At 41.4% G+C, this 21,343-nt stretch overlaps 2 pseudogenes; one reads left to right on the top strand and one right to left on the bottom strand.

Moving 5' to 3' along the window:
- Nucleotides 1-1,313: 1,313 nt before the first annotated feature.
- Nucleotides 1,314-3,311, bottom strand: LOC144256142 (phospholipid scramblase family member 5 pseudogene; annotated as a pseudogene).
- Nucleotides 3,312-8,665: 5,354 nt separating this feature from the next.
- LOC144256141 (polyunsaturated fatty acid lipoxygenase ALOX12-like) lies at nucleotides 8,666-20,567 on the top strand (annotated as a pseudogene).
- Nucleotides 20,568-21,343: the final 776 nt, after the last annotated feature.

Here is a 21,343-nt window from a genome sequence, read left to right as displayed (position 1 = left end):
TTTATATAGTGTTTTTGGTGTTGGTTTCTAATTTTACTCTACTATGACCAGACAAGATGCAAGGAATTGTGTTTTTTGTATTTGCTAAGAGTTTCCTTATGGAATAAAATATGGTATATTTTGAAGAAATATACCTTCTTCTGAGAAGAAGGTATATTCTGCTATTGTTAGATAACATATTCTATAGATGACTGTAAAGTTCATTTTATTTATAATACTTTTTAGGTACAATGAGTCTTTACTGAGTCAGGCATAGTGACACACTCCTGTAATCCCAGCAGCTTGGGAGACTGAGGCAGGAGGATTGCTAGTTCAAAGCCAGCCTCAGTCATGGCAAGGCACTAAGCAACTCAGTGAGACTCTGTCTCTGAATAAAATACAAATAGGGCTGGAGATGTGGCTCAGTGGTCAAGTGCCCCTGAGTTCAATCCCCAGTACTCCCCCCACACACACACACACACAAAAAGAGCCTTCACTGAGTTTATGTCTGGATGACCTATTTATTGGTGAGAGAGGTGTGTTGGAATCATTCAATATTATTGTACTGGGTTCTGAGTCTTTAATTCAAGTAGTGTCTGTTTTATGGAATTAGGTGCACCAGCATTTGGTGCATAAATGTTTACTATCATTATATCTTCTGTTACACTCTTCCCTTTACCAGTATGAAGTGACTTTTTTGTCTCTTCTGATTAATTTTGGCTTGAAGTCTTCTTTATTGAATATGAAAGTAGCAGAATGACAAAAGTTCTGGTTGGCTGAGCCCCATGGGGCTGAGGGATCTGGCTTTTAATAGTGATGTTTAGCTTGAGATTTCTCTAAATCCTCAATCATATGTCCCTTGGGCCACCTGCAATAACATTTTCTGTGTGACTTCCCCAACCCTGCATACCTCTGCTACTGTCCCTTTTCCACAACATCTTGGGAAATTTTGCATTATTATTTCCCTGAAGAAGTCATCTATTAGCCTGCATCTCATAAACCTCTTCAATTCCAGTGATTCCTGAATTTGGTCTCTTAATGTTGTCCCAGAGTTCTTATATGGTCTGGTCATGGTTACTTATTTTCTTTTCTAATACCATCTGAATGTTCAAGGCCAAACACTTTGTCCTCCAGCTCTGAGATTCTATTTTCAGCATTGTCTCCTCTATTAGAAAGGCTTTCTTTTTTTGCCTCATTAAATTATGTTTTAATAAATATAATAATTAACATTTTTATTAAAAAGAAAGATCTCAAGCAATTCAGATCTGAAATCAAGGATTCAAGGTATATTGAAATATATGCTGCATATTTTATTGTTTTCACCATCTTACTTATTATAATCCAGTTAGTGAATGTTCAAAGAACATAAAATCAAAGTGAAAACAAGCACCAATCATTGCTGCTTTGTCACATCTAGGTCTGTAGAAATGTGTATTCCAAAGCATGGACATTTGTAAAGATATCATTTACAAATCCTGACCAATATTTCAAAACCTTACCAATTGTAAGCTTTTCATTAATGGTTTTCACCTCAAAATGCACATTTCCAAAACAGTCACATGTTGCACAAAAGGAACAAAAGTATCTTCTTTGTTTGCAGTTTGCATTGTGAATTTGGGTTGAAAGAGGTTTTATTTCTGAGTAACATAACCAACTAAGGGCTTGGATTTCTAACTCTTGCAGGTAGCAAGAGCACCAGCAGCTGATAGATATCAAGTTCCTGTTTACTCTAATCAGCTCTTGACCTGACTTTTCTGTGATTCTTAGAATTGCAGAGTGAAACAGAAAGTATGATTGAAGCAGCTGCTTTCTTCCACTGACAAGTAAATAATTTGTCCTGAGCTAATTTTAATCTAATATGTTTGGAGATCTCAGTTTCTAGTATCATTCCAGAACCTCCACTTGCTGGTATACAATTATCAGTTCTAATTTTTCCTCTGCAATATGATTTATCTTTGGTTTCCTGAAATTTAATTACTATGTGTCTTGGTGTGGGTTCTTTGATATGTATTCTGCTTGGGGATCTCTAAACTTCTTGGGAAATTATCAGCCAAAATGTTTTTTCTACTTTATTTTCTCTGTTTTCCTGAAGGATTCTAATTACAAATATCTTAAACCATTTGATTTTGTCACACAGATCTTGGATGCATTACCTTCTTTTTTCCTTTCCCATGTTTATTCATTTATTTATTTCTTCCTTTCTCCCTTCTCTTTCTCTTTCCTCCTCTTTCTCTTTCTCTTTTTCTTTCTTTCTTTTCCTTCCTTCCCTTCTTCTCTTCTTCTTTTTCTTTCATACTAGGGATTGAATCCAGGGACACTGTACAACTGAGCTACATCCCCAATCCTTTTAATTTTTTTTTTTGAGACATTTGTTCAGTCTGGCCTTGAACTTGCAATCCCCATTTCAGCCTCCTAAATCGCTGGAGATTACAGGTTCCCAAGAACATCCCCCTAAGAAAACTCAACTGACTCTTAACTAACTATAGATAGGAATAAGGTCAATTTGATCAGTTGGTCTTAAACACCTAGCAAAACTAGTTATAACCAAACTACAGTCACACCTGAACATTTAAAAGGAGAGGCAATATTTCTTTTAATGTAATTTAAGATATACAGTTGAGTCAGCCCCACCAAGAGTAAATAAAGCTGGAGACTTAAAAAAAAAGAATTTTTAGACAGGAGTGCCTAATAACTATCAACAAAGATTATCAGAGTCAAAAGTTTATTTTGGTCAATTTAAGGCCTATAAATTTTCCTAACCTCCTACATAGACAGACTTAATCTGTGTTTGCTAGTATGATTATCTAGCCCTCCATGACATGAATAAAGGGATCTCTATTAAACACAGAGGTTATACCAATAAAAAGGTATTTTACAAAAATCAGGTGAGATTAAATATCTTAACTACATCTTATGGGGACATCTGTGACATTATAAAAATCAAGGGTTATGTTTACATTTTGGATAACTCTGACAATGTAACTAATATCCTTAAAGATTTACATTCCCAAATAGAGGCCATGTCAACATTGGTCCTGTCATGGGAACAACTTCTTAGCTCTTGCATCTCCTGTTAAAAAAAATTACTGGTTTCTATCATCATCATGATATTCATTGACATGTTCTAGATGCTGTGACATTTATCTTGTATTAATCTTAATCCAATACTCATGTCTTCTTTGTTTCTCTTATAGAAGCACCCATCTCTACAATGACTTTACAACCTGTTCACTTTGAACTAAAATTTTGCCACTGATCCAAAAAATTCCTAAAACTGCTTGCCCCATGTCACTCCCTCTCAACCTGAAGCAGCCAGAGCCATCATCACCCATTTCCCCTTATAACAGTAAGGATTCCCTATTCAGGACAGTGAGACCAGAACAAAGGACAGATAGCTGATTATAAATAAAAATAAAAAAATTAAAAGGAAAAAATTTTAAAAAGTGATAATCAATTAGGTTCTACACCAAGAGACTTTTAAAATCAAGAGGCTATTGATAGTAAACTTGGGGCTAAGTTAAATGCTTTAGAAGTTACTGTAATACGTTTAGGCAATCAGATACAGAGTCTTAAGGTCAGACAACAATTATAATGCTATGTTTCTTATAAATTTATTTGTGTAACACCTGTTTATACAATATCTCTCAATGGGATTGGAAAAACATAAAGATGCATCTATTAGTAATTTAGAATCATAACAATGTTAGTTTAGTGTGGGGAGCCACTCTGAATGACCCACACCTTTTATCCTGAAGCAAGAGGCTCTGACCTATCACTACATTTCGTGGTGACTTGGGCATTGTCCCAGCCCAGGAAGTAGAAGGCATGTCTTCAGGAGCAACACTCACCTATTCCTTTGTATATACCTCTTTGCCCTTTTTGGGATAGAATATTCCATGGAAATGCCCTTTGTGTGTCCCCTTCTCTTGCTCTGCCTTTGGATGTGGCCTTCCTAGATATCAGTCAACCTGCAGACAGCAGACATCAGGAGGCTAGACTCAACCCTCTGAAACCTGACTTTTTGCCTCATTTTAATGGCTTCTCCTCAATAAAAGGGTTCAGCAAGTGCTCTTTTCTCTCTTTCTGTGAACCCTTAAGGTCAGAGGAGCCATCACAGGACCCCCAAAGAAAAAGGTATAACTTTCTCTTGTGTGATTATTTCGTGCCAGTCCAGTTCACCTGGATGACCCTGAGTGTTTAGTTATGAGAAACGTGACAGTTTAAATCTCTTACAACTGCACCACTACATCCAAGTCATACAGAAAAGTAAGATTCCTATGTCATCTCCTGCCAATTTTGCAAAACAGCTTTTAAATGACCTAAATGGTTTCAATCCTTAGAATATGTTGTGTCACTATTCCTCCATCAGAGGACAATGTCCCACCTGGCCCCATTATTACTTAAAAATGTCCCTGTGTTTTCTTTGTGTTTTTCTCCATCTCCCATCACCCCTACTCAAGATCCTTTGTTGATTCTATATGGGTAGTGGCACCTTTTCCCAAGTTTCAAATCAGCATATTTTTTTTTGATGGTGCCAGGAATGCAATGCCCTGTGTCAACTTTATTCAGGATGTGTCTAAGAGTTGTGTTTGCAGCAAGAAACCTGGAGGATGAGGTGATTTCTCCCAGACACAGAACAGACTTGCTTCTATTTACTACAAAAGTAGTAAGTCCCTCAAACTCAGTGGTCCTCTCCTATAACACAGATCATCTAGGCCCATCTGTGTCACCCCATGGAATTGCGGGTAGGGGGAGCTGATGTGAACATAAAGCGATGAATAATTCAATCCTTTTTCTCTGAACCAGGGGTCTTGGGTCTTTTGTCAGCCTCTTCCAACTGGTAATGGGCTAACCCATTAATGAACTCATTAGCTTATAAATGTGGTAAAATTCCAGACCCTTCCATCCAACTAATTGTTCACTTTTTACTAAGTAAAAATTAAATGTGATAACCCTTTCTGTTGGTAAAGATGCTAGGAAAAAAACTTTTTGCATTTTTTAAAAATTTTAATTTTTATATGTAAGAGCAGAATACACTACAATTCATATTACACATATAGAGCGCAATTTTTCATATCTCCGGTTGTACATAGAATCACACCATTCATGTCTTCATACATGTACTTAGGATAATGATGTCCATCTCATTTCACCATCTTTCCTACCCCCCCATACCCCCTCAGAACATTTTGATACCATGATGCCTTTTTGGAAAACAACTTTACAATATGAGCATAAAATATGTGGATACTATATTACTCAGTAATGCCATTTTTGAAAGTCTATAATATAAAAGCTCTGTGTATTCAGAATATATATATATATGTAAATATGTGTGTGCACACACACACATATGTATGAATGCTTTAAAGCATTCATCATGGTTGTAACTACTAATAACACCATAAAGATTCACCAAAAGGAGAATCCTAAAAGTTAGTGAAAACAATAATTAGATCTCTACCTAATGATCTGAATATTCCCATCATGGATTTCTCTCCCATCATGTGTTGTTATTTGTATCATGTACTGTGAAAAGCATGTTCCAAGAAAAAAAATTTATGTTACCTCATGTTTCCATATAAAACAACATATAAATAATTCTATGAACAGGAAAGAGTGGAAATAAGGAATCAAAATGGACTACTGAAAAAAAAATGACTTATCTTGGGGTGGGTATGAAGACAGAAAATAAAAGAAAATTTTAAAATGAGCTACTCTCTAAGTGGATCAACATATAAAATCATATTACAGTGAAGACTATAATTTCCCCCCTGAACTCTTGATTGTCCCTCCAAAGGAGCCTTCTGGAACCAAAAAGGACAATCCCAATGCCTTTCAGGAGGCAAGATCTGGCAGAAGAAAGGAAGGTGGGTACAGTTGACATGGGCACAAGGTAAGGCTGTAAAGAACGGACATTGCCACCCAAGATCTTTCAGGAAATGCTCACCCTGTGCTACTCAATATTAAACAGGAGGGGAAGAAGAGAGAGGCCTGGAGAGAAACTCTGATGGACTCAGCCTATCCCCACTCCCGTTCTTCGTGCCCCCTCACTTGGCCCCTCACCTTCCTCAAAGTCGCTCTTCTCCACAAAGAGGAGCAGCCATCTCCACCCCCACATGGGGATAATTGCAGGTTCAGGCCTGTCTGGGGTGGGTACCTGAAACGCCCCAATCCTACAGTGGGCGGACACACAAAACCCTGATTTATTAAGCTGGGGGCTGGTCCTTCAGGCAACGCATCAAAAGCAGGTCCCCTAGACCTTTCCCAAGGCTTATTAACGGACAGCTATTACAGAGGCAGCAGGCAGGGGGCGCAGGAGCCGCCAGCGCATCCTGGTGGCCACTGGGGTCTGGGTTTTCTCAGGGTCGCAGAACCGCGTGCAGCTGTGGCTGGTGGGGGCTCAGCGGGAGGCAGAGCTGGAGCTGCAGCTGCAACCCAGGCCGGGCGAGGTCAGTGGGTGGGAGCCGGGATACCCGCCATCAGCCAGGCTAGGATTGCAGAGCGATGTGGGCGAGCAGTAGGAGACTGGGGGAGAGTTCCAGCAGGACAGCCCGCGCTGGTACTCCCGCAGCGTAGGGAGAAAGGGGGTTCGCGGAGAAGCGGGTAGTGTTAGGAGTCATAATTCCGGATTAGGCTCAATCCCCTACTTCATTTCTCCGACCCTGGTCCTGGCGGCCTCCAACTCCATCTCCAAATGACCCCAGAGTCAGGTAACTATACCACCAGTGGTCAGCCTTGAAGCTCCTGCAAGCATGATCCCGGTGACAGCTCAGAGAAGGATGATGCTCCGTCGTCAGTTCAAGTCACTGCTTGCAACGCACTGCGGGGCCCCCGCTTGCTCGCGCTGAAATGGAGCCTAACAGAGACCCCTGGGACAGGTCAAGCGGAGGAGGAAGGGAGGTGATACTGTCTTCCGAGGCCCTGATTAACTGAAGTTCCACAAAGGGCCCGTTCTGCCCTCATAAGGGCTTCTCAGGTCCTTCAGCTAAGTCTGGCGAGTCTGGCCCCCACAGGAGGAGGAGTTTGCTCTGGACACTCCAGAGAATCTGGGGCCGCTGCAGTTCGTGAAGCTGCGCAAACAGCACTCATTGGTGGACGACGCGTGGTTCTGCGATCGCATCACGGTGCAGGATCCGGGAACCTCCGCGAAGACCGCGTTTCCGTGCTACCGCTGGGTGCAAGGCAAGAGCGTCCTGAGCCTGCCCGAGGGCACTGGTGAGCCGGCAGCGTTGGGGAAGTGAGAGCAAGGCCTCCTCAGGAAGTGCTGGGGGCAGAGGAGCAGAATGGGATTGAGTAAGGTCGGTGGTGCTTAGAGAAAGGATGGACTCCGAGGCACGTGGAGTGCAGGGATTCCAGGATGCACGACAGGAAAAGGGAAGAAGTTATGAAGTCCCAAAGTTTTACCCAGAGTAAGTGATGCTGCGAGTGAGGCTGGAGAGGGATAAGTGATCTGGAGATTCTGTCTTCCAAAAAGGTGAATATAGAGAGTGGGAGATGCAGCAATGAAGGAAAACAGAGAAACGAAGTAGAAAGGATTCCTCTATGTTAGGGCAGCAGCAGGTAAGGGGCTCATGGAATAAGGTGGTCAGTAACTTGTGAGCAGGACACAGCTATGGAAACAACTGACAACCATGTTGGAGAGCTAGTTTGGGTGGCATAACAGGGAATTCAACTGTGACGAGTGGAGACACGGTAGAAGATGGGGATGAATGAGGACAGCAAATGCTGAAATTGTTACCATGGGAAAAAAGGAGAAAAACATCGTGACACAATTAGGGATATGGACATGGTAAGAATAGAAACATGGACTATGTACTTCTGAAGAACAAGTGAAGTTAAATACAGGTGAGAACAGAAACAAGTTAGGTTTATATAAATTATGGGATGGGGAGACTGATAGATTCTTGGAACCTTTTGTTAGGTAGGATAAGAGGCTGAAAGTAATGTGCACAGAAATTCTTGTAATCAGGAACAGGTGAGGGTGGAGGTGGAGAAGGGTGGAGTATATAAGTAGAGCTAACATGAAATATGTCATTTGGAAGACAGGGGAAGATGAGGACAGGGAAAGGCCAGGACTGGCTAAATGTACCAAAGTAATATGTGATTATGTAGGCTAAGTGTGGACATGACAAGAGATTAAGTAGAGGATTCAGAGATAATGATGAGTAGGGACTGGAGGATGAATGTGAATTAAAGAACAAGAAAGTATAGTAAACATGAGATATTTGCTTTAGGAAAATTTTCACTGAGATTGGTGGAAATCAGGAATAAGGTGTGAATAAAAATAGATAAAGGATGTCACAGACAAATCAGGGGAGGAGGAGACAAGGAAAAAGGTGACAGCATGCTGTAATATAATTAAGAATAGAGATGAGAACAAACCAAGAATGGCACCAGTTTGGACAAAACTGTGTGATCTATCATCTCCCTAGCTCGCCTGGCAGGAGACAATGCCTTAGACATCTTCCAGAAGCATAGAAAGAAAGAACTGGAGGAAAGACAGCAGACCTACCGGTAAATACCCACCCTCATACCTCCCAATTGTTCCACATCTTCCTATCTCCTGCTCCATTCCTGACCCTATTTCTTCCTCAACTCTTTCCCATCTGCTAGTTGGGGCATCTGGAAGGAAGGGATACCCCTGAAAATAGCTGCAGACACAGAGAATGATCTGCCCCCAGACATGAGATTCCATGAGGGCAAGAGGCTGGACTATGAATGGACAGCAAAGACAGAGTAAGGAGAAGGTCAGAATGGAGTGGGGGCTAGTGGATCCCAAATCAGGAGGGATTTGGTTGGTTGATTGTTTCCTTTGATGCTGTCCTAGGGCCCTGGAGGTGGTTTTCAAATGTATTTACACTCTGCTGACATCCTGGACCCGCCTGGAAGAATTTGATCAGATATTTTGGGGCCAGAAGAGCGCCCTGGCTGGTCAGTGGTTCCCCCAGGCCTCCATGACCCCTTGAGGTCTTTTTTTTTCTCCAAAGTCATCCGTTGCACTTGAGAGTCTCCCATATCTTCTTGCCAGATGAGAAATAATTATAACTCGCCGTCTCAGAAAGGCCTGAGGATGAAAACATGAGGGCTGGGTAGGGTATGATCATATGCCTGAATTCTTGGGATAGAACCTGCAAGAGAGGAATATCCAGGTAACTATTTTCCTCCCATTCTCCATCCCCACCCCACAGAGAAGGTTCATCAGCGCTGGCAAGAGGATGAACTGTTTGGCTACCGGTTCCTCAATGGTGTTAACCCCATGCTGTTGAGATGCTCTACTTCTCTGCCTTCCAGGCTGGTGCTTCCCCCAGGGACAGAGGAACTTGGGGCCCAGTTGAAAAAAGAACTCCAGGTACTTCCTCCCATACTCAGTTGATCTATCCTTGGCAATGTGGCCCAGAGATGTAGTGATGTTAAGAGACCAAATGCAAGTCAGAGGGAGGAATGTTGTCTTAACCTGCTGTCCTTGGTGTAGAGCGCTGTGCTGGGAAGATCTAGAGGGAATAAAATATGTAGGAAAAAACATTTGACACTGGTGAGAGCTAAATACAAGTAGCAGGTGTTTAGGATATGATGGGAAACGGACGCTGGATATTCGCACAGTTCTCCTACCCCAACACTGCTCCTGCCCTCTGATCCTCCACTTGCCTGGCTCCTGAAATTAGTGTGCCTGTGGTTCACAGTAGATTGGACAGGTATGGTCCAAAACTACCCCTGCACAATGAAGGGTTGTTCCTAGGGAGACTTCCCAAGATAATGGCATGAAGACAGATTGAACATCTTTACATTTCTTTTCCTTTGCTCTGATGCTGTGGGGGCATTCTTCCAATCTTATTTTTTTTTAGTTGTAGTTGGACACAACACCTTTATTTTATTTATTTTATTTTTATGTGATACTGAGGATCGAACCCAGAGCCTCACACATGCTAGGCAAGCACTCGACTGCTGAGCCACAACCCCAGCCCCAGTCTTCCGATCTTAACCATGCATACATTTCTCCTTTCCCCAGAATGGTTCCCTGTTTGAGGCTGACTTTATCCTGCTGGATGGAATTCCAACCAATGTGATCCAAAGAGAGAAGCAGTACCTGGCTGCCCCCCTTGTCATGCTGAAGATGGAACCCAATGGGAAGCTGCTACCTATGGTCAACCAGTTGAGGTACCCTGAGCATCTCACTCCTAACACTGTTCTCTGTTCATCTTACCTGTCCAAGGACAGAGAAACCTGGCTCTTTCTCTCTTTCCATCCTTACTCCTGACCTCACTCCATGAGAACTATCTTCATATCTATCTGATTGCTCCTTTCTAGTTTTCAGATTGGTCACTACTTATCTGGGCATACCTGAGAATCACAATGGCCTCTCTTGGTTTTCATGCTGAAGTTACTCAATCTCTTTTGATCTTTCAATGCGGTGAATATCCCTTCTTTCTTAAACATCTTTTCTTCCTTAATTTTAATATTTTCATGCTGTTTGCACAGTCATTGATACATACTGTTAATTTCTCATTCTCACCTTCTTTTTCCCATTCTACCACCAAAGCTCAGACGCCCATCCTGTGTTCCCCAAACCACTGTTAGGGCCGCCATACTGATCCCTTCCTTCCATTTCACCTGCATTCACACAAACTATCATGACACATGGAACCATGGCTAGTGACAGGCAATGTGGAAGTTTCCTACTTCCTCCTACTTGGTTTTCACTTCCTCAGAAGCAGTTACTTGATTTCAGTCATTTCCATTCCCTCAAAATACGGAGCAAAGTGTCTTGCATGTGGCAAAAGGTCAATGAATGTTTGATTCCTCTTTCTTTTAGCTCCAAGCTCCCACCCCCAGTTCTCCTACCCCAACACTGTTCCTGCCCTCTGATCCTCCACTTGCCTGGCTCCTGGCCAAGTCCTGGGTCCGAAATTCAGATTTCCAACTGCATTTGTTCCAGTATCATTTGCTGAACACTCACCTACTGGGTGAGGTCATTGCTGTTGCCACCATGAGGTGCCTCCCAGGACTGCACCCTGTCTTCAAGGTACAGGCTCCACCCTCCATGTCCCATCTTGTACCTCAGAGAGAGGAAAAACCCAACAGCTGTATGGTATTTAAAAGCCTAGGTCTTCAAGATATGACCATGACACTGATGATTGGCACTCAACAAGCATAGGTATGGTGACACAGCACAGAATCTTCATAGTGTCTTATGAACAGAGGGAGATAAAGGAGACAGATAACTATTGCAAGACCTTGACCTTGGTTTTATTTTAATACTTAAATTCTTTTTATTTTGAGAAAATTGAAGATATACACAAGTTAAGAAATAATACAGAGTGATCTCATCTGTCCTATGAAGTCAAACACTTGGATTAATTAAGTACACATTGTAAGTCAGCTCTCTGAAATTCTCTGCCAATGGGTCAGGAATAGAGTAGGAATATAATTTGTTAAAGCGAAATGTTAATTCTGCCTTAGGAGATTTATCATTTGTGTGGAAAGGCCGACAGCAATTTCTGGAATTAGAGACATAGAGAGGTGCTATAGTATTGGTGGAGATGTTCCACCATAACTGAAGTAGTCAGATAAGCAGAAAATCAAAGGACAGAGTCAAAGAGAGCAGAGAGAGAGAGAGAGCAAAGCCTGACAGATCTCTTGAACCTGCCAAGAGTGGGGTGGATAAAGAGCTGCATTTGCATGGTGGTATCAGGAGGTGGGGAGGAAAGAAGAAAGGAAGGGAGGGAGGGAGGAAGAGAGGGAGGGAGGGACACCAATGAATGGTGATCATGGGAAACAGTAACTGCAGCATGCCTGAGTGCAAAATTGGAGAGGCAAGGTCAGAGGTCTGTGCTTCTGAAACACCTGGGAGTCCTCAATATGGATGAGTTGTACAGACCTTATTTTTAAAATAGAGTGAGTCTGGTTATCTATTGCTGAGCATAATGCAGAAAAAAAAAGATGCGTAAAACTTGCTTTAAAAATTTTTGGAAATCGTAATGTCACTTTGATACAGGGAACATAGCCAAGAAGGCAGCAAACATGTGCATGCTTAATGCTTAGGCATCAGAGCAATGATCAGAAACTTCAAAGTCAGGTAAAGAAGCCAGTTTGGAGACCAAGATGAGCTTTTCAGTTTTAGATACAGGGAGTTTGAAGTATTGGTCAGATATGCGAGTGAGTACTTGGCAGGCAGAACAAGGGAATTGTAGGTGGATGCAGTGAGACATGCCTGTAATCCCAGTAACTCTGGGGTTGGGGCAGGAGGATCACAAATTCCAGGCCAGACTCAGCCACTTAGTGAGACCCTGTCTCAAAATAGAAAATAAAAAGAACTGGGGATATAACTCAGTGGTAAAGCACCCCTAGTTTCAATCCCCAGTACAAAAACAAAGAAAACTGAATTGTATTGCTGCTTGGAGTTCCCACCCCAATCCTAATCTGGGCTGTAGTAATTTTGGTTTTTAGGGTTACAAAAGCAAAGTAATTATTAATATAGTTCATGGGAACTTACATATGATGATCTTAAGATATTTTGCATCACCATGTTCTTAACTTGAATTATTTAAGTACATTTTCATACTTAACATCACTGTTTACTAGTTTGGCCCCCTCCATATTTCCCTAACCTCAATATAACAACTTCATCACATGGCAAACAGCTGCATTGTTATCAGGACCCACCAGAGGTATCATTAAAGGTCATATAGGCAGGTTTTGCATGCAGATTACCAGCATTTGAATATTGAATCTTGGCCTCAGTGCTTACTCAGATGTGTGCTTTGGGGTCCTCATCTCTGAATGGAGATAATAGGATCTCCATCATGAGGTTGTTAAGGCATTAAATGATAAAATGTGGTGTCACAGAAAAGTATTGGTTTTGTTTTATTCTTTGGGTTATCATAATTAATTATCATCATCATCCTCATTATTGTTAGGGACTCTGATTTGGGTTCTTTATTCCCTTGTTTTGGAGGTCTTATGTTTTCTGTGATGCCAATATCCTTCCATGAATTTTCTGAAAAGACCGGTATTGAGGGGCCTTAATGCCTTAAAACCAGAAGTATCACCTCAATCTTGCCCTTGGCCCAGTATCAAACAATCAAAATGTGAAAAACTATATGAATCTTGTATATCGAACAAGTTATAATGGGGAAACCACCACTTAGCATAAAAATAAGCATGTGTCAATGATAAGTGGCCTTCATTAGGGGACATATAGGGCCTAATTAGGAATGGCTTAAACAGGTAGCTTGATGTGACATCTTTAATCCGGATTAAGACCTAAAAATAAAAAAGGAAAATGATGAGATGTGTGGTTTTGAAATAAGCACAGGCTTGTTTAAGTTATGATGATATGAAATAAAGAGAAAGAACACAATTATATCAAAAGTTAAGGGGCAGATTCTTTAAAATACAACTGTGTTCAAAGTGAATATAATAAAGGCAAAGATCTCAAGAACTTCTGTGTGCCAGGTAATGTTCCAAACCTGCTGCTCAGTCACTCTCAGAAGCAGTACTGCAGCACCTGAGATAAGACACCCCATCATGCCCCTGTAGTAATTTTGTAACTAATGAGGAGACTGACACTTAGAGGGTTCATTATGTTGCTCAGGTATCAAGGTGAGTAGTGAAATGTGCACTCAAACCCCACGTGGTGTGGCTCCAAAGCCCAACTGTCATGGAAGTTGGAGGATATGGAAGTGAGTGGTTAAAGAATCAGGAGACCAGACTATCAAAGTAGCACCAGGGACAAAAGCATCAAGAATAGAGCAGGACGCCATGCTGTGTGCCAGACCCCACAAGAAAGGACCCAAGCATGGTCTCCATTAACCACCCCTCCAATCTTCTGCACCCCATCTCCTGGCGCCCCATGTCCACAACACTATGGAAATCAACACCCGGGGCCGGATCCAGTTTAACTCCGATGAAGGAATATTTGCAAAGGTAAAGAGGAACTTGAACATGGGTCTGCCTGATCATCTACCTCTCTATAACTTCTTGACATCCTCAAGACCCCAGTCCAACCTGCGTGAATGGCCTAATCCTTAAACTCGTGAGCCCTGTTCCATCACATAGATGACTTTAAATCTGAACAACCCATTTCTGAATCCCTGTATAAAAGGCAATTATTCTGTTCTTCAAGCCCTGTTAACTTTCTCATCCTAGGCAGTGAGCACAGGTGGAGGTGGTCATCTAGATTTGGCCCATTGGGCAATGACTCAGCTGACCTGTTGCTTCCTCTGTCCTCCTGATGGGCGTCTGCTGGGAATCCCAAGTGCTCTCTATGCTCATGATGCCTTGGCCGGTGGGTGAGAAGCAGCTAAGAAATGGGGAGTGGGAGTGGGAGAAGGAGGGTGGGGTTCTGGCTTGAGATCAGCATAGGGCAAAAGCAAAGAGGGTAGGAGAGAGGCAGGAAATGGAGGTGAGGAGAGCTGTGAGTGAGTAAACCATAGGATCTGGTGGTATGGGGGATTATGTTAAGAAGAGTGTCTGGCAACCATGTACAGTGTAGGGAATTCCTGGAACTCTTGACTTACAACTTCCTTTACACAGTTGTGTCATAAACCTGGGGAATGTTCCAAAAGGCAAGTCTACTAGGACCCAGGTTTAGTGGCCAGATTAGAGTAGTAGAGGTCAGAGGCTGGAGCCTTCTGGCATCACAGATTTCAGCTCCCTTCTCTGGGCAGGTGTGTGGAGGGGATCGTCCACCTTTTCTACCAGAGGGATGATGTTGTGAGGGGGGATCCTGAGCTGCAGGCCTGGTGTTGGGAGATCACGGAGGTGGGGCTATGCCATGCCCAGGACAGAGGTAAGATCCATCTCAGAGACAGGAGCTCTTTGGAGACTCTGCCAGAACCTCTTCCCAGCTCTGCTCCTCTGAGACAGAACCCCAACCTCTCCTGACACCACTCCCACCACACCTGAAAGCATCTGAATTCCATTCATAACCCCCTAAGGCTCAGAACACTTCTAGATCCCAAGGATTGTCTCCTCAGAGACCCTGGCCATCAAGCCTACTCCTATCCCCATCGCAGTCACAGATGCCCATAACCTACCATGTCCTGGGACCCAACCAGGCCAAAGCCAGTGAAGGATTCTGTCCAGTTCATGCTGGATCTCACCTTCTATCTTCATGGTCCCCTGTTTTCCTGCCTGAAGATATAAACAGGAAAATTTTCACACCAAAGCTTATAAGGACTCCCTCTGGCTTCCCCTCTCTTCTCTTCCTGTCTGTGACTATCCACCATGCAGAGAGGCCCAGGCCAGAGTGCAAGGGCATTTCCAGATGCAACCTCAGTACCATGCATGCTTTGGCTCAAACCTGACTCAATGCCCTTATCCTTGGGACTCAGGTTTCTTTGGCCAATTTGTCCACCCCTCTTGGATCGAGATCCTTCTTCCCTTCCATAGCTCTCTTCTTTCCATGAAATATAGAGGGTTTACAATACACACTTAGACATATTTTTTAACTTCTGATTCACCCATTATTCTCCCTTATCTTTCAGTGTTCTCTCCTCATCAGTTAAAGGTTATGTGCTAAACAAATTTTAAAGTACTAATTTCTGTCTCTTCCTCTTCCTAGTTATGCAACCTTGAACAATTTATTTTGTCTTTTTGTCTTTGAATTTTGGTTTATTTATCTCTAAAATGCACATACTGTTTTCATTCCCTCCTCACCACTTACCTGACCGAACTTTTTTGATGCAAATGAAATGTGTGACAATGCCGAAATGTGTCGATTGCATATTGTGAGTTGTTTAATCATAGGCTCCATGCCACCAAAAAATACCTCCCCAATATGGTCAGCATGGAACAGGAGAATCCAGGCTCTGACACACAGTAGATGACTTTGGGCTGATCACAAAGTTTTTTGACCCTGACTCACCATACTAATTTTATCTTTTTATTCTGTCATTTTGATGCTTTGACATCTTGGGGATTTGCTGACCCTGAAGGTACTACCTTTCCCAGGGCTAGCTAACTTCCTGTGTGCATGTCTTTCCTGTGCTAACCAACCATCCCAGAGCCCACACCCCTAACTACTTCCTCTTAGGAGCTCTCACACTCCAGGTCTAAATTCTGAGCCTACATCCCTAATCACTTCCTCTAGGGAGCTCTCACACTCCAGGCCTGAATTCCAGAGGATTGTTAGACAGGTGGGGACAGCCACTGCACCTCAAATGTGACAGAATTATCCAAAGCAGCCTGCCTATTCTATCTTACCCATTCCTTATTGTGAAAACCATAATAGAGGCTCTTGCTCCAGTTGCCCTCTGCTCCCCCTGTTCCCTGGCAGGCTCTTGTGCTTCCTTGTGTGGCCCCCTAAGGTACAGCAAGTACCATTCTTTTGGAACCTGTAAGTATAATAAACCATCTTTTCAATGGCATTAATCTCTTGTCTGTTAGCCTCGTCATACCTGAAAGGTAATGAAAATAGCTGGGCATGGTGTCACATCACTGTAATCCCAGCAATTTAGGAGGCTGAGGCAGGAGGATGACAAGTTTGAGGCTAGCCTCAGAAACTTAGTAAGACCCTGTCTCAAATAAAAAAGAAAAAGGGCTGAGGACAGAGCTCAGTGGTAAAATGCCCCTGAGTTAAATTCCCAGTATTTAAAAACTAAGATAAAATAAATAATGAAACTATATTTCAAATATTCACCTGTAAATTGAGTGGAGTGAGATAGCTGACATTTGAGCTACTTCCTGTGTCTGAAATGAGACAATAACTTCTCTTTTCCTAGCATTATTATTCAACCATCTATAAGAACTGCCTGGAAATAAGAAGGCATGCTTCTGTGTTTGTTTAGGGGGATGTGAATTTTATTAAAATCAAATAGACTAAGAGAAAAAAAAGATATAAGTCATAGGTATACAACTTAAGGACTTTTACTAAGGTGGCCCAGGGGGATAATCACCACCTGGATCAAGAGTCAGAACTTTACCGCTCTCTAAAAATCTCCTGTCATACCCATCCAGAGGCAATTACCATCCTGATTTTTCACAATGCAGGTTGGTTTGATTTCTTTGTAACTTCATATAAAGGGAAATATGAGCTTGAACTCACTTATTTCATTCTCTGAACAATGTGAGGATTACACATGCTGTTGGATATAGCATGGACTTCTTTTATTGTCACACCTGTATAATATTCTATTATGTGAATATGGTACAACTTATTTTCATTTGTGCTATTGATAGAAATTATGGTTGTTTCCAGTTTGTAGCTACTAATCTTAATCCTGCTGTGAACACTTTTGAGTAGGTTTTTTCTTTGTACATACCTAGGAGAGAGATTAATGAATCATAGAGTACATGCATGTTCTGTTTTAAATATTTATTTTATTTTATTTATTCTAGTTTGTTATATAGACAGCAGAATGCAATTCATTTCATATTACATAAATAGAGCACAATTTTTCATGTCTCAGGTTGAACACAAAGTAGAGTCACACCGATCATGTTTTCATACATGTACTTAGGGTCACGATGTCTATCTCATTCCACCGTCTTTTCTACCCTCACACCCTCTGCCTTCCCCTCCCTCCCCTTTGCCCTATCTAAAGTTCGTCTGTTCCTTCCATGCTCTCCCCCAGCCCCATTATGAATCAGCATCCTTATATCAGAGAAGACATTTGGCATTTGATTTGGGATTGGCTTACTTCACTTAGCATTATATTCTCCAACTCCATCCATTTACCTGCAAATGCCATGATTTTATTCTATTTTATTGCTGAGTAAGAGTCTATTGTGGATATATACCACATTTTCTTTACTCATTCATCTACTGAAGCACGTCTAGGTTGGATCCACAGTTTAACTATTGTGAATTGTGCTGCTATTGATGTGGCTATGTCTCTGTAGTATGCTGTTTTTAAGTCCGTTGGGTATAGTCCTAGGAGAGGGATAACTGGGTCAAATGGTGTTTCCATTCCAAGATTTCCAAGGAATCTCCATACTGTTTTCCATTGGCTGCACCAATTTGCAGTCCCACCAGCAATGTATGAGTGTGCCTTTTCCCCACATCCTCACCAATACTTATTGTTGTTTGTATTCTTAATAGCTGCCATTCTGAATGGAATGGGATAAACTCTTACAGTAGTTTTGATTTGCATTTCTCTAATTGCTAGAGGTGTTGAATATTTTTTCATATATTTGTTGATTGATTGTATATCACCTTCTGAGAAGTGTCTGTTCAGTTTTTTGGCCCATTTATTGATTGGCTTATTTGTGGTTTTGTTGTTGTTGTTTGTGTGTGTGTGTGTGTGTGTGTGTGTGTTAAAGTTTTTGAGTGCTTTACATATCCTAGAGATTAGTGCTCTATCTGATGTGTGAGGGGTAAAAATTTGCTCACATTCTGTAGGCTCTGTATTCACTTCACCGATTGTTTCTTTCTCTGAGAAGAAGCTTTTTAGTTTGAATCCATCCCAGTTATTGATTCTTGATTTTAATTATTGTGCTATAGGAGTCTTATTAAGGAATTTGGGGCCCAATCTGACATGATGGAGATTTGAGCCTACTTTTTCTTCTCTTAGGTGAAGGGTCTCTGGTTTAATCCCTAGGTCCTTGATCCACTTTGAGTTGAGTTTTGTGCATGGTGAGAAAAAGCAGTCATGAAAATTCATCTGGAAAAATAAACAGACCAGAATAGCTAAAGCAATCCTTAGCAAGAAGAGTGAAGCAGGTGGCATCACTCTACCAGACCTTAAACTAGTAACAAAAATGGCATAGTATTGGCACCAAAATATACTTGTAGACCAATGGTACAGAATAGAGGACACAGAGACAAACCCACATAAATATAGTCATCTTATATTAAACAAAGGTACGAAAAACATATATTGGAGAAAAGATAGCCTCTTCAACAAATGGTGCTGGGAAAACTGGAAATTTATATCAACAAAATGAAATTGTTTTAAATAGTTTATGACAGTTTGGGAAAGCAATTGTACCAATATTAATTCCTTCTAGCATAGGACAAGTTATACCCATTTCATTTTCTCTTAAGTGTACCACAGAGAATTCTGTTATTTTCTCTTTAGCCATATTAGTGGGTATATTTAAGTTGTATTACCCCAATGACTAGTGGAGCTGAGTACCTTTACATAGAATTAGTAACTGTATGGATATCCTCTTCTGTGAAAGGCCTTTTCAAGTATTTGCCCATTTTCCTAAGATTTATCTGTCTTCATCCTACTGATTTTTAACCATTTTTATAAAAGGAGATATTTGACCAAGAACCTCTTCTACCTCCTTACTCTCCAAATCTTACCATAAGAGCAATAGCTACCATGTACTGAGGGGATTTATGTAATCATCTCACTAATAAGGTAATTATTGTTATTATTGTTGTAGTTGATTATTATTATTGCCATATTCAGAGAAAAATATTAAGGTTCAAGGAAGGTACTCAATTGGTCCAACTGATGCAACTGGTCAGCAGCAGAGCCAGGACTGGGACCCAGGGCTTATGCCATAGCCTGTGCTCTGGACCACAGCACTCCCTACATCACAGGTGATCTTCAGATAGTCTTTCCATGATATATATATATATTAAGCAAATTATGAAAAACCCTTCCTGAGTTTTCATGTAGCCTTTCCCTGTTTTATTTCTAATCTTACCACTATCTAACATAATTTTGTTATTTTATTTTCCTTCCATTTTAGAATCTAAGCTGTAAGAGGACAGGGATATTGATGTGTTGTACCTACCAGTGTAGTCCCAATGGCTTGACAGTGCCTGGTCCATAGAGTTCCAGGGTTTTTGAATTAATGCATAAATGAATGCATGAACACATACTAATAACTAAGTCTGTATTTCTTTATCCCCTCTGGGTAATGTTTCTAAAAATTGTTTTTTCTTCTCCTAGGTTTCCCTGCCTCTTTTCAGTCTTGACTTCAACTCTGTCATTTCCTTACCATGTGCATCTTCACACGCACTGCCCAACACGCAGCCATCAATAATAGTTAGGTAGGGACCACTGACAGCAACGGTCCCTGAGGTCTAGGTGGGTGCAACCAAGTGCCTAGACTAGTGGGATGCTTGAAGGGGAAAACTGGAGGTTGGGGTCCTGAAGTTCAGAGTCCTTGAGTGACTCCAGATTCTTCTCTCCCCGCCACCCCTCAAGCTGGACTGGTTTTACTGGGTTCCTAATGGCCCATGCTCAATGTGGATGCCCCCACCCACTACCAAGGAAGATGTAACAATGGCCACAGACATGGGGTCACTACCCAATGTCCAGCAGTCCTGTCTTCAGATGCTTTTTTTTCTGCGGCAACTGGGCTGATGGCAGCCAGACATGGTGAGAAGGGCTCTTTGGAACTCTAGGGGTATGGAAAACTGAAGAAAAGACACTGCAGTGAGGGGCTGGACTCTGGGTCCCTCTTTATTGGAACTAGGAGCTAATGCATCCATTCTTTCTGCTACAGTTGCCCCCAGGACATCACAGAGAAGACTATTTCTCAAGCCCTGAGCCCAAGGCGGTGCTAAGACAATTCCAAACAGATCTGGATAAACTGGAAAGGGAAATTGTGGCCGGAATGAGAAACTAGAACTTCCCTATGAATACTTGAAACCTAGTTGCATAGGGAACAGTATCGCTATCTAAGCCTGAATGTGCTCAAATATTTGCCCCTTTGAAAACCATGGGCCACCATTATAGTTATCATTTTCTCTTGAGTTTTATGTTTTCCTGCATCTGAGTTTCCACAGTTGTGTTTTCTTTCCTGAGTGCCCTACCTGAATGTGTCTCTAGCCTGAGGCCTTGCTCTCATTTCCAAGTAATCTAAGACAATCATCTTTAACCTGAAACCACATTCCTTACAGAAATGAACTATCAGGTAGCTTTCTCCTGTCCCTAAAAAATTTGTCTTCTCCATTGACTATATAATAATTTTAGATGGATTTTTAGATGTGGCATAAAAGAGAGGTCTGATTTTATTTTTAACATTCAGATATTATCACAACACTGTTCATTGAGAAGTCCATCTTCCTTCACTGATCTATAATGCTGACATAAATCAAGCTGCCATATACAAATGGGACAATTTTATTTCACTCATATGATCCTCTTATGTTGTACTACACTGACTTAATTACTATAGCTTTATAATCAACACAGATTACAATTTCTGAGACATATTAATACAATTTATCCTTTAAAGGTGTCTTCTTTTCTTGGACTTTTGACTTTCTATGTAAATATTAGAGTTAGCTTGCAAGTTCCGCAAATAAAATCTGTTGTGATTTTGATTAGAATTGCATTGCAGTTATATAAAGTTTATAATCTTAAGGAAACTTTGTATTTTTGAGGTAATTCCAACAGTATCATTTTATACATTGCTGAATTCCAAAAGTGCCAAGATTTAGTTTGCAAATTTTGCC

Source organism: Urocitellus parryii, chromosome 7, assembly GCF_045843805.1.
Source record: "Urocitellus parryii isolate mUroPar1 chromosome 7, mUroPar1.hap1, whole genome shotgun sequence".
In the NCBI taxonomy this organism is placed as follows: Eukaryota; Metazoa; Chordata; class Mammalia; order Rodentia; family Sciuridae; genus Urocitellus; species Urocitellus parryii.
Note: the sequence above shows the minus strand (reverse complement) of the source record. Positions and strands in the feature narration are given on the sequence as shown.